Source organism: Podarcis vaucheri (assembly GCF_965113315.1).
Source record: "Podarcis vaucheri genome assembly, chromosome: 6".
Classification (NCBI taxonomy): domain Eukaryota; kingdom Metazoa; phylum Chordata; class Lepidosauria; order Squamata; family Lacertidae; genus Podarcis; species Podarcis vaucheri.
Window position 1 is genome coordinate 22789287 of NC_138764.1, and position 10552 is coordinate 22799838.

Consider the following 10552-nt stretch of genomic DNA (forward strand, 5'->3'; position numbering starts at 1 on the left):
TTGGGCTCCTTACCTTCTGCTCTACCAGGCCCAAAAGGTACCAGCAGCCACTGCTCCTGGGCAATGCATACACACTAAAAGCAAGTCTGGCGGTGACTTTGTTCTCATCAGCCATGTGAACAGGTGTGAGGCCACCGTGCTCTAATCCTAAAGTTTGATAGAATTTTTTCCTAAAGCAGCCCTTTTGGATTCTAGAATTGGTGCAATATAGTAGTGTCATATATTTCTGTGCCCAAAGCGAATTTAAATCATATTTAGAAGGCCAAACTCTGAGTTGGTTTGCCACAATACTCTCTTAATTGGTCTGTATGCACCAGAAATGTGTGTAACTAAATAATACACCAAAATAGAAGTTTAGAACCGATGGGCATTGAAAATAAATAAATAAATCTGAATCCACACAAAGTCCAGCATAGTTACTATTGCTTATCGCTGCAGACCACATTACGCCTTAAGAATGCAATGCAGGTTGCTATAGGAAATGTAGGCACTATTATTGTACCAACATAATAGATTTTCTATTCTTAGAATATTTGCACAGAAAACAAATTAAGTCATTTCGTAGCACAAGATAATAAAAAGTAAAGTATTCCAAAACTGTATTAGAGAACTCGGCTGTTCACAATAATATTTTGTCCTGTAGCAGATCCTAACTATGCTGAAAAATTATCCTCAGAGGACAGAGCAGAGACAATGCCTTAGGATAACCCAGATGTGGTGAATCACATCTGGATACCACACAGCGATATTGAAGCTATTCAGGATGTCCCCTGCCAGTCTGATTCATGAATAATCCAAGAAAAGTTGGATTGCCAAACCTATTTGTCATCTAACTCTGGATGCTGAAGGAAATTTAGGCCTCAATTCACTGCCAGTGGCATCTTTACTGCCCCCTTCCTTGCACAGGTCAAATAGCTGCATGGAGCTATCCAGAGTGCCATGCTGTACCCAGAGGGGAGTAGCAGGTTTGGAGTTCTCAAGGAGCCCAGGTAGACCAAGCCTTAATAATCTCAGATCTTTCAGTGCGATTCCAGATATCCAGATCAACCCACACTACCCCACACTGGCAAAAGGGAGGGTTCTAGCTCAGTTGGTTAGAGCGTGGTGTTGATAGTACCAAGGTTGCAGGTTGGATCCCCATATGGGACACTTGCATATTCCTGCATTGTAGCAGGTTAGACTAGACAATCCTCAGGGTCCCTTCCAACTTTGGAATTCTATTATTCTAAATGGAGCTCCCCAGCAATCCTATAGCTATCAATTATGCATATGATTCACATACTAATCCTTCCTGCTCCCATCGTTTGATTATTTGCTTAATTGTTCACATGTTACACTAAACACAGGTACATGCTTTCTCTACAGTGTTTGTGTGAGAGTATGCACTAGTTGTTTGAATGGCTCAGCTATTGTGTCCATGGCTACTCAGATGGTACATTTGTTGAATGTCATGTGTGAAGAGTACCCCTTGTGACTGAATGCATGAGCAACTGTCTCCATTGTGACATATTATCTTGGAGGTGTGCAGTGCTGCAAAGGTTCTGTCTGCGGCAGCGGCGTAGCATGGGTTGTCAGCACCCGGGGCAAGGCAAGTAATTTGCGCTCCCTAAACCGGGGCAAGGCAAGTAATTTGCGCCCCCTAACCCCTAACCTGCCGCCGCTGCCAGCTTCTTCTTGCTGCTGCCTGGGCTGGGCTGGTGTGGTTCTCTCCCGCGCTCAGCGCTGTGCTGGGCGGCCGCTGCACTGTCCCTCCCCCAGATAGTCCCTCGCTCTCTCTCCGCACCGCACGCCTGGCACCCACCCCCTCCACAGTGGGCGGCGACCCAGCGGCTCGGATCGGATTCGCACAGCCAGCACTGCAGTGAGAGAGAGTGAGTGAGCCAGGTAGGGGCAGAGAGCTGCGAGTGCGAGCGCGCCCCCCCAGATGTTGCGCCCGGTGCGGCCGGCCCCCCTGCACCCCCACGCTACGCCACTGGTCTGCGGTTCTTCACTTGGAATGGCTCATTTACATTACATGCCATCACTCAAGCCCTCTGCTTACGTGCAAATGTTCCAAGTGGCCAGAGAGGACAGGTATGAGTGTGCTAAGCTCTGACCACTTCGAACCACTTCGAACTTCTGAAGTGGAGCTCCTCCTGTATTCAGTGGCAGAGGAACCCTCTCTGGCACCCGGAGTGGGACACAGAGGGGTGGGGCAAACTGCCCGGTGACGCACACACGACGTCTATATGGACTGTGCATGTGTGGCATCCTATACAGAGTGCACATGCGCAATGACCATACAAATAGGTAGCTGTGTTGGTCTGCCATAGTCAAAATAAAAAAAATTCCTTCCAGTAGCACCTTAGAGACCAACTAAGTTTGTTATTGGTATGAGCTTTTGTGTGCATATCTGAAGAAGTGTGCATGCACACGAAAGCTCATACCAAGAACTAACTTAGTTGGTCTTTAAGGTGCTACTGGAATGACCATACAGGCTGCCACACGTGCTCACTCCATATGGGATGCTGCACATGCGCAGTCCATATGGGCTGCCACTCATGCACAATGTGCGTGCCCTCAGCTGCATTACAGCTGGGGGGAGGCAGGGGCCATCTTGTCACCCCCCTTCCAGAGTGGCACCTGGGGCAGACCACCCCCTCCACCCCCACTTCGTACGCCCCTGCCTGTACTGCCTTGGGTTTCAGAAACCAGCACACTTCAGGTTCTAAACCATGCAGTAAAAGGTAAAGGTCAAGGACACCTGGACAGTTAAGTCCAGTCAAAAGTGTCTATGGGGTTGCAGTGCTCATCTCACTTTCAGACTGAGGTGTTTGTCCACAGCCAGCCAGAGTTTGTCCACAGGCAGCTTTCCAGGTCATGTGGCCAGCAGGACTAAACTGCTTCGGGCACAACAGAACACCATGACAGAAGCCAGAGTAGATGGAAACACTGTTTACCTTCCTGCCACAGTGGTACCTATTTATCTACTTGCACTATTTACAGTGGTACCTCTGGATGTGAACGGGATCCATTCCGGAGCCCTGTTCGCATCCTGAAGCGAACGCAACCCGCGTCTGCATGTGTACGGGTCGCGATTCGCCACTTCCGTGCATGCATGTGATGTCATTTTGATAATAACAATAATAATAATAATAATAATAATAATAATAATAATAATAATAATAATTTATTATTTGTACCCCGCCCATCTGGCTGGGTTTCCTCAGCCACTCTGGGCGGCTTCCATAGAAACCAAAAAAACACTAAAATATCATATATTAAAAACTTCCCTGAACAGGGCTGCCTTAAGATGTCTTCTGAATGTCAGGTAGTTGTTTATCATTTTGACATCTGATGGGAGGGCGTTCCAAAAAGGCCCTCTGCCTGGTTCCCTGTAGCTTTGCTTCTCACAATGAGGGAACTGCCAGAAGGCCCTCGGCACTGGACCTCAGCGTCCGGGCAGAACGATGGGGGTGGAGACGCTCCTTCAGGTATACTAGGCTGAGGCCATTTAGGGCTTTAAAGGTCAACACCAGCACTTTGAATTGTGCTCGGAAACGTACTGGGAGCCAATGTAGGTCTTTCAAGACCGGTGTTATGTGGTCTCAGCGGCCGCCCCCAGTCACCAGTCTAGCTGCTGCATTCTGGATTAGCTGTAGTTTCCGAGTCACCTTCAAAGGTAGCCCCACGTAGAGCGCATTGCAGTAATCCAAGCGGGAGATAACCAGAGCATGCACCACTCTGGCGAGACAGTCCGCGGGCAGGTAGGGTCTCAGCATGCGTACCAGGTGGAGTTGGTAGACAGCTGCCCTGGATACAGAATTGACCTGCGCCTCCATGGACAGCTGTGAGTCCAAAATGAGCATATGCGCATGCACTTCCAGGTCACCGTGGAGCGCAACCCGAAAACACTCAACCCGAAGCTACTTCAACCCGAGGTATGACTGCGTCTATTTGCACTGGCATGCTTTTGAACTGCTAGGTTGGCAGGAGCTCGGACAGAGCAACGGGAGCTCACTCTGTTGCAGGGATTAGAATTGCTGACCTTCTGATCGGCAAGCGCAAGAGGCTCAGTGGTTTAGACCACAGCAACTCACTGAGCCTACACAACTGCTTGGAGACCCCATTTCAGAAGTTCATCATCCACAAGCTGGAAGGTGATAGGGACAGCTCATTCCTGCTATCTTCCTTAGGTTTAGTTTGTTTTGTCCACCACTCTCCCTGCGCTCATGAAACAATTCCAAAAAGCTACTGTGTCTTCTGTCTTCAAGCAATAAGGAAGCATGTTCGAATGAGACCAGTTCAAGCAATGTAACATGGCACTTCGAATTAGCTGTGATTCCTCGATTGCAGGGGGTTCAACTGGATGATCCTTTGAGTTCCTTGGAACTCTACATTTCTATTATTCTATGATAAAGAAGCCTTGACGGCTTGGACCTCTGAGCTCCATGGAAGCGTGCTACTAATATTGCTTATTTTTAATACAAAATATTTTTTTTAAAAAAAGAAGTAGACTTTCTTTTGTACTGTTTCTGCTCTGCCAGTTTTAAATATCATTTTACTATGTGTTTGAGATAGTTTTGTTTTGTTCTGGGTTTCGGAGTTCTGAGTTGGGAGTTTCAGTCAATAAAAGGCCAGCATGTAAATGCTTTTAAATAAGTAAATAGGTAAATACAGACAAATAAATAAAGTGCTAAACTTCCCAATTAACCTTTAAAATGTACCAGCCATGCATGGTACGCAGTTCACTTTCCAAAGACGAGGAGTATACCCATCTCCATCATTTATGAATGGCATATTTGATCCAATGCCATGTTTTCCCCCAGTAAGGTAAAGGTAAAGGTACCCCTGCCCTTACGGGCCAGTCTTGACAGACTCTGGGGTTTGTGCGCCCATCTCACATTTATTGGCCGGGGGCCAGCGCTGTCCGGAGACACTTCCGGGTCACGTGGCCAGCGTGACAACGCTGCTCTGGCGAGCCAGAGCCGCACACGGAACGCCGTTTACCTTCCCGCTGGTAAGCGGTACCTATTTATCTACTTGCCCCCGGGGGTGCTTTCGAACTGCTAGGTTGGCAGGCGCTGGGACCGAGCAGCGGGAGCGCACCCCGCCGCGGGGATTCGAACTGCCGACCTTTCGATCGGCAAGCCCTAGGCGCTGAGGCTTTAGCCCACAGCGCCACCCGCGCCAGTAAGAGATGTCAATTGTGTATGTTCTCTCTACTTCTCCAGAGACTTTAATGAAAAAGCTGTTTGTTGAAGAGTCTGTTAGTGTTCCTTTGCATAATGCAACTTTCTGAGGAAGATCTGTTGAATATGGAATGAACTAACATTGCTCATAATTACAGCTGTAGGGGGGAAATGAATTGAAATGAGATAACAAAGTTTTCCAATAAGGGTGCCTTCTGTATTACGGGCTATATCTACCCAAGACAATCTCCCTCTGCTGTCTATATATATGGTACTCTATATAGAGCTCAGCAAAGGTCCTCTTCTCTTCTCTTCTCTTCCCTTTCTGTTATTGCAAGAGTGAGTAGTAGAAGCTATTAAAAGGTAAGAGACCCCTGACCGTTAGGTCCAGTCGCAGATGACTCTGGGGTTGTGGCACTCATCTCACTTTACTGGCCGAGGGAGCCGGCATACAGCTTCCGGGTCATGTGGCCAGCATGACTAAGCCGCTTCTGGTGAACCAGAGCAGCACACGGAAATACCGTTTACCTTCCCTGGAGTGGTACCTATTTATCTACTTGCACTTTGACATGCTTTTGAACTGGCAGGAGCAGGGACTGAGCAACGGAAGATCACCCCGTCGCAGGGATTCAAACCACCGACCTTCTGATCAGCAAGCCCTAGGCTCTGTGGTTTAACCCACAGCGCCACCCGCGTCCCTTAATAGAAGCTATTAAGCACCCACAAATGATGGCAAGTTTGGTTTGGTTTGTGAATCACAAGTTGTGCCGGGGTAGGTGAGTCTGCCAATTTTGGTTTCTCTCAGTTTTTCAGTTTTCCATTCTTAAATTCGGCTTTCTACATTTCTGTGTCATTTATTGATTTGTTTTAGGAGTCCTCATGAAAATTCACCAGCAAATTTGTCTCAATAGGGAGAGGAGGCTCTGCCCACCTGCTTGCTCCACTTTGAGATACTTTACTTTCACTATCTGCCCAATCAAGAAAACATCCCATCTTCTCCCATCTATTTTGCACTCATTTCCACCTTCACCCCATGTCTTCTGTTCCCAGCTCCTTTTTCACAGTCTCCCTTGTACTGAGACCACCCCCATGGAAACCCTCTACATTGTCCTCATGCATTGCAGCTACTAAGCACCATTTTAACCTCCTGCCTAACGTGGGTGGCGCTGTGGGTTAAACTAGGACTTGCCAATCAGAAGGTCGGCGGTTTGAATCCCTGCGACGGGGTGAGCTCCTGTTGCTCAGTCCCTGCTCCTGCCAACCTAGCAGTTTGAAAGCACGAAGTGCAAGTAGATAAATAGATACCGCTCCGGCGGGAAGGTAAACGGCGTTTCCGTGCACTGCTCTGGCTCACCAGAAACGGCTTAGTCATGCTGGCCACATGTACGTCGGCTCCCTCGGCCAATAAAGCGAGATGAGCGCCGCAACCCCAGAGTCGACCACGACTGGACCTAATGGTCAGGGGTCCGTTTACCTTTACTAATTATGAACACACCATCCCCTCCTATTCTGCAGCTCCTTTCCTATTCCCAATTTCCTCTTCACTGGTGACTTGTGTTTTCATTGATGCTGTGAACTGGTTTTGCATTTCCAACTGAAAAGTGGTTACTACATTTGAACAAATGATTTTTTAAAAAAAAATATGCAGAGTTTTAGCCATTTTATTTAAAATCCCACACAAGTCACAGAATTCCATGCATTACTTTGTGTTTTGTAATTGAATCCCACTTTGCCTCTTTGAAATTTTCGCCCTACAGCCACAGCCATCTGCTTTCTCATTCTGTCAGGGGAAGATTTATTTTGATACCATTTTTTGAAGTCTCTTAATTTTCTTTGGTGCCCGCATTGTATCAAATTAACGGCTAGCGATATCTGATTAGACAGAAGTTTGCAACACTGATCAGTGTCTTTCTGACATGAACAAAAGGTGTAGTTGGGGCCCAATTAGCTTACCACCTGTTAATATTTTTACCAGATCTTGCAGCACTTTGATGAATCTCCCAATCCACTAAATGTGAGAGCAAAGTGTCATATCTGTGAGTACGAATATCACCATGACAGCCAATGCAAAAGTTTCTACAGCTGGATCAGATTGTATGGCTGCTGTTCTAAGCCATGTAATCTAATGCCATTCCCTCTGGAGAAGGAGGGAAGCTGTACCTATCATTTCTGGAAGCCCACCTGTGAGCAACTGCCAATGTGTAGACTTTCCCCCTTCAATTGGCATGGGAGCATGGCTAAGGCCAAGGCCAGGGGCGTGGATCTATTGTTCCAGAAGGGGGCTTAAGGGGAAATCATTATTCATTATTATTATTTATTGAATTTATATACCACCCTTTATCAAAAGATCCCAGGGCTGTGTACAACATTAAAAACACATTACAGAACATCAATAATAAAAATGTGAACTGCGGGTGGCACTGTGGTCTAAACCACTGAGCCTCTTGGGCTTGCCAATCAGATGTTCAGCAGTTCGAATCCCCACAACAGAGTGAACTCCCATTGCTTTTTCCCAACTCCTGACAACCTAGCAGTTTGATAGCACACCAGTGCAAGTAGATAAATAGGTACCACTGCGGCGGGAAGGTAAATGGCATTTCCGTGTGCTCTGGTTTCCATCACGGTGTTCTGTTGTGCCAGAAGCGGTTTAGTTATGGTGGCCACATGACCCAGAAAATTGTCTGTGAACAAATGCCAGCTCCCTCGGCCTGAAAGTGAGATGAGTGTCGCACCCCATAGTCACCTTTGACTGGACTTAACCTTTAATTTTAAAAATAAAATAAAATAAAAACTTAATAAAAAACATACTGACAGACAGATATGTAGTGATGTAAAGCATGCCTGAGCTGTTTGTCTTGATACCTAATGAACAAAAGAGCATTAGAAGTATGTGCCCTTTCCCACAACAGGGAAAGGGGTGTGTGGAAAAAGGACATCAGTGGTATTACAGAACTGTGATGGCCTGGGAATCCAATTCAGAGGATGAACCAGAGGAATCCCAGCCTGCACAGGAGTCCCCGCCTCCAGGGCTGGCTGAACTGGGGCAGGGCCTTGATTCTGAGGTGCCTGCACCTGTGCCGGATCCTCAGGAGCAGGCACCAGGTGAATCCATTCTGGCTCCAGAGGTGGTTGAGGACTCAGTGCCTACAGGTGAGTCTCCCCCTGGGCCCAGTAACCCTTCAGCCTCTCCTGAACTGCAGAGGCTCAGGGCAGAGAGGCGAAGGGAACTGGTTTCTCCCAGGAGGAGTGCTCGCCTTAAGGCCAGGAGAGGCGGGTCTCCTGGGGGCCGGGACCGCCCCTGGCCTCAGAGAAGATAAAGGCCAGTCAGCCCGGTCCCAGGTTGCGGAAGCAACGTCGTCGTTGAGTACCTGCTCCTACCCGGACCCAGACCTGACCTTCCAGTGTTCCTGCCCCCGCCTGGCTTCCTGCTTCTGACCTTCCAGTGTTCCTGTCCCCGCCCGGCTTCCTGCTTCGGACCTTGCCTTGCTCCTTGTGAACTGTTTCCAAGCTAGTGACTCAGGACTGGACTTTGACTACGACAACGGTAACCTTCCCCCCGGGACTAGCACAAGAACCCTGAACTGAATTCTCTCCACATGGCTTCTAAAAGTGTGTGTGGGGGGGTTATATGTTTATTGTTTCATTCGTTTCCATTTTCTTGGCTAGTGTTTCAGTTCTCAGTAGAATGCAATTGTGGCATGTGCCAAACACATGCACTGACTCAATAGACAATGGAATCCATGTGTGCTGGAATCACGACTGAAGTGTAATTAGAGACTTAAATCAAGGGGTGTTAGAGCCACAATGTATATAGCCTAAGCTATAAATGCAGCATAAAGTGAAGAGTTTTAAAGGAATCTACGACTATAGGAAAGACACCAGCTTCCTCATTACTCAGCAACACTACCCAGCTCAGTTTTGATTATCTCTCACAATTGTGGCTGAGTTAGAAAAGTGTAATCTGAATGCCGATGAACTTTCAAAAGAGATGGGTTTTGTGGAGAGTCCCTTGCTCCAGACAAGCCAATGATTTAGTTCACCAAGAAGAAGACATAATTGAAGTTAGTTTTGGAAGACACAGAGTCTGTAGCCTTTCTTTTGTCTTTCAGCCTAAACACCACTCCGCCCCTGAATTCTCTGCTCGTGTTGGGTGCAAATACTTCGTCTCCATCTTCCTGCATGGAGTGACACAATCTGAAGGAAGCTTCTACATGTGCTCAGCTGAAGATGCTTAGAAGCTTCCTTGAACTCAGCAAGTTGACTTTAGTAACTTTTGTACAAAACACACAGAGATGAGGAGAGGAAGAGGTGAGGCCAAAGTTCATGGAGATGTTGAGGGTGGAGCCAGGACAGAAAGTCATGGCTCCCTGGCACACTTTTTACCCTCATGGTTTTCAGGCTGAACCGCTGAGGGGAGCTCATTAGATGATGTATTCTCACCATTTTGAAACCCTTATCTGGAATGCCATTTTTTTATATCAATGTCGGTTTTGATCACCTTCCCATCTCCAGGGTCCTAAAAGGTTTTGAGGGTAACAGTCTTCAGTGACACAGATTTCTCTTTCCTTGGCCTTTGGAAATGAAGTTAGTTGTACCAATATCACAGCTGGGTATACAGTGATCAATATACGTTGCATTCCGTTCCTAACCCTTTTTCATTCTGTCAGTGTGTCTCAGGCAGGAAAAAGCAAATTAAACAATGACAATAGTAGCTGTGCTAGATCCTCATATGGTCCAAATTTGATTTCTTTTTTTCCTCACCTTCAAAAACTTTTTTATTAAAAGAACACTACAAACAGTATGATCTTGGTAGAAAGTTAATATTCCCATGGGGTATAAGGAAGCATTCCCTGGACATTTCTTACTAAAGTCAATTTATTGTAATAGAGTTCAAAAACTAGAAGCGATATGTGTTTCCTCCAAACGCCAATATTAAAGTTCTCATTAACTCTCATCTAGAGAGGTGGAAAGTTGCTTTAAAAAAAATAATGAACCCCAAACCTTACAATATTCTTTCATGGCTTTTACATTCATTTTATATAAATATATTTTTCTGCCTTTCATAGGCAGAAAATCATTCATAATCAATTCTTTCTTTGAAAGCCACTTACATCACTTTCACTCGCCCCCCCCCTCAAATCTGTGACTTCTTAAATGGCAGACATGAGGAGGATGCAACAAGCACGCACCCTTCGAATCAGATCTATTGGACCAGGGCCGGATTTACCGTATTTTTCGTTCTATAACGCGCACCCGACCATAACACGCACGTAGTTTTTAGAGGAGGAAAACAAGAACAAAAAAAATTCTAAACGAAACAGTGGATGTATGATTTTTGTGGTTCATGCTGTGGCCACAGACATGTGATCTGACAGTGAGTT

The 10552-nt window shown here is 46.6% G+C and overlaps 1 long non-coding RNA gene across 1 annotated transcript; it reads left to right on the plus strand.

Annotated features, from left to right (window-relative positions):
* Positions 1-1982: 1982 nt before the first annotated feature.
* LOC309533947 lies at positions 1983-9899 on the plus strand. Its single transcript, XR_014220561.1, has 2 exons — positions 1983-2073; positions 9281-9899. It is a non-coding gene; the product is annotated as an uncharacterized lncRNA (long non-coding RNA).
* Positions 9900-10552: the final 653 nt, after the last annotated feature.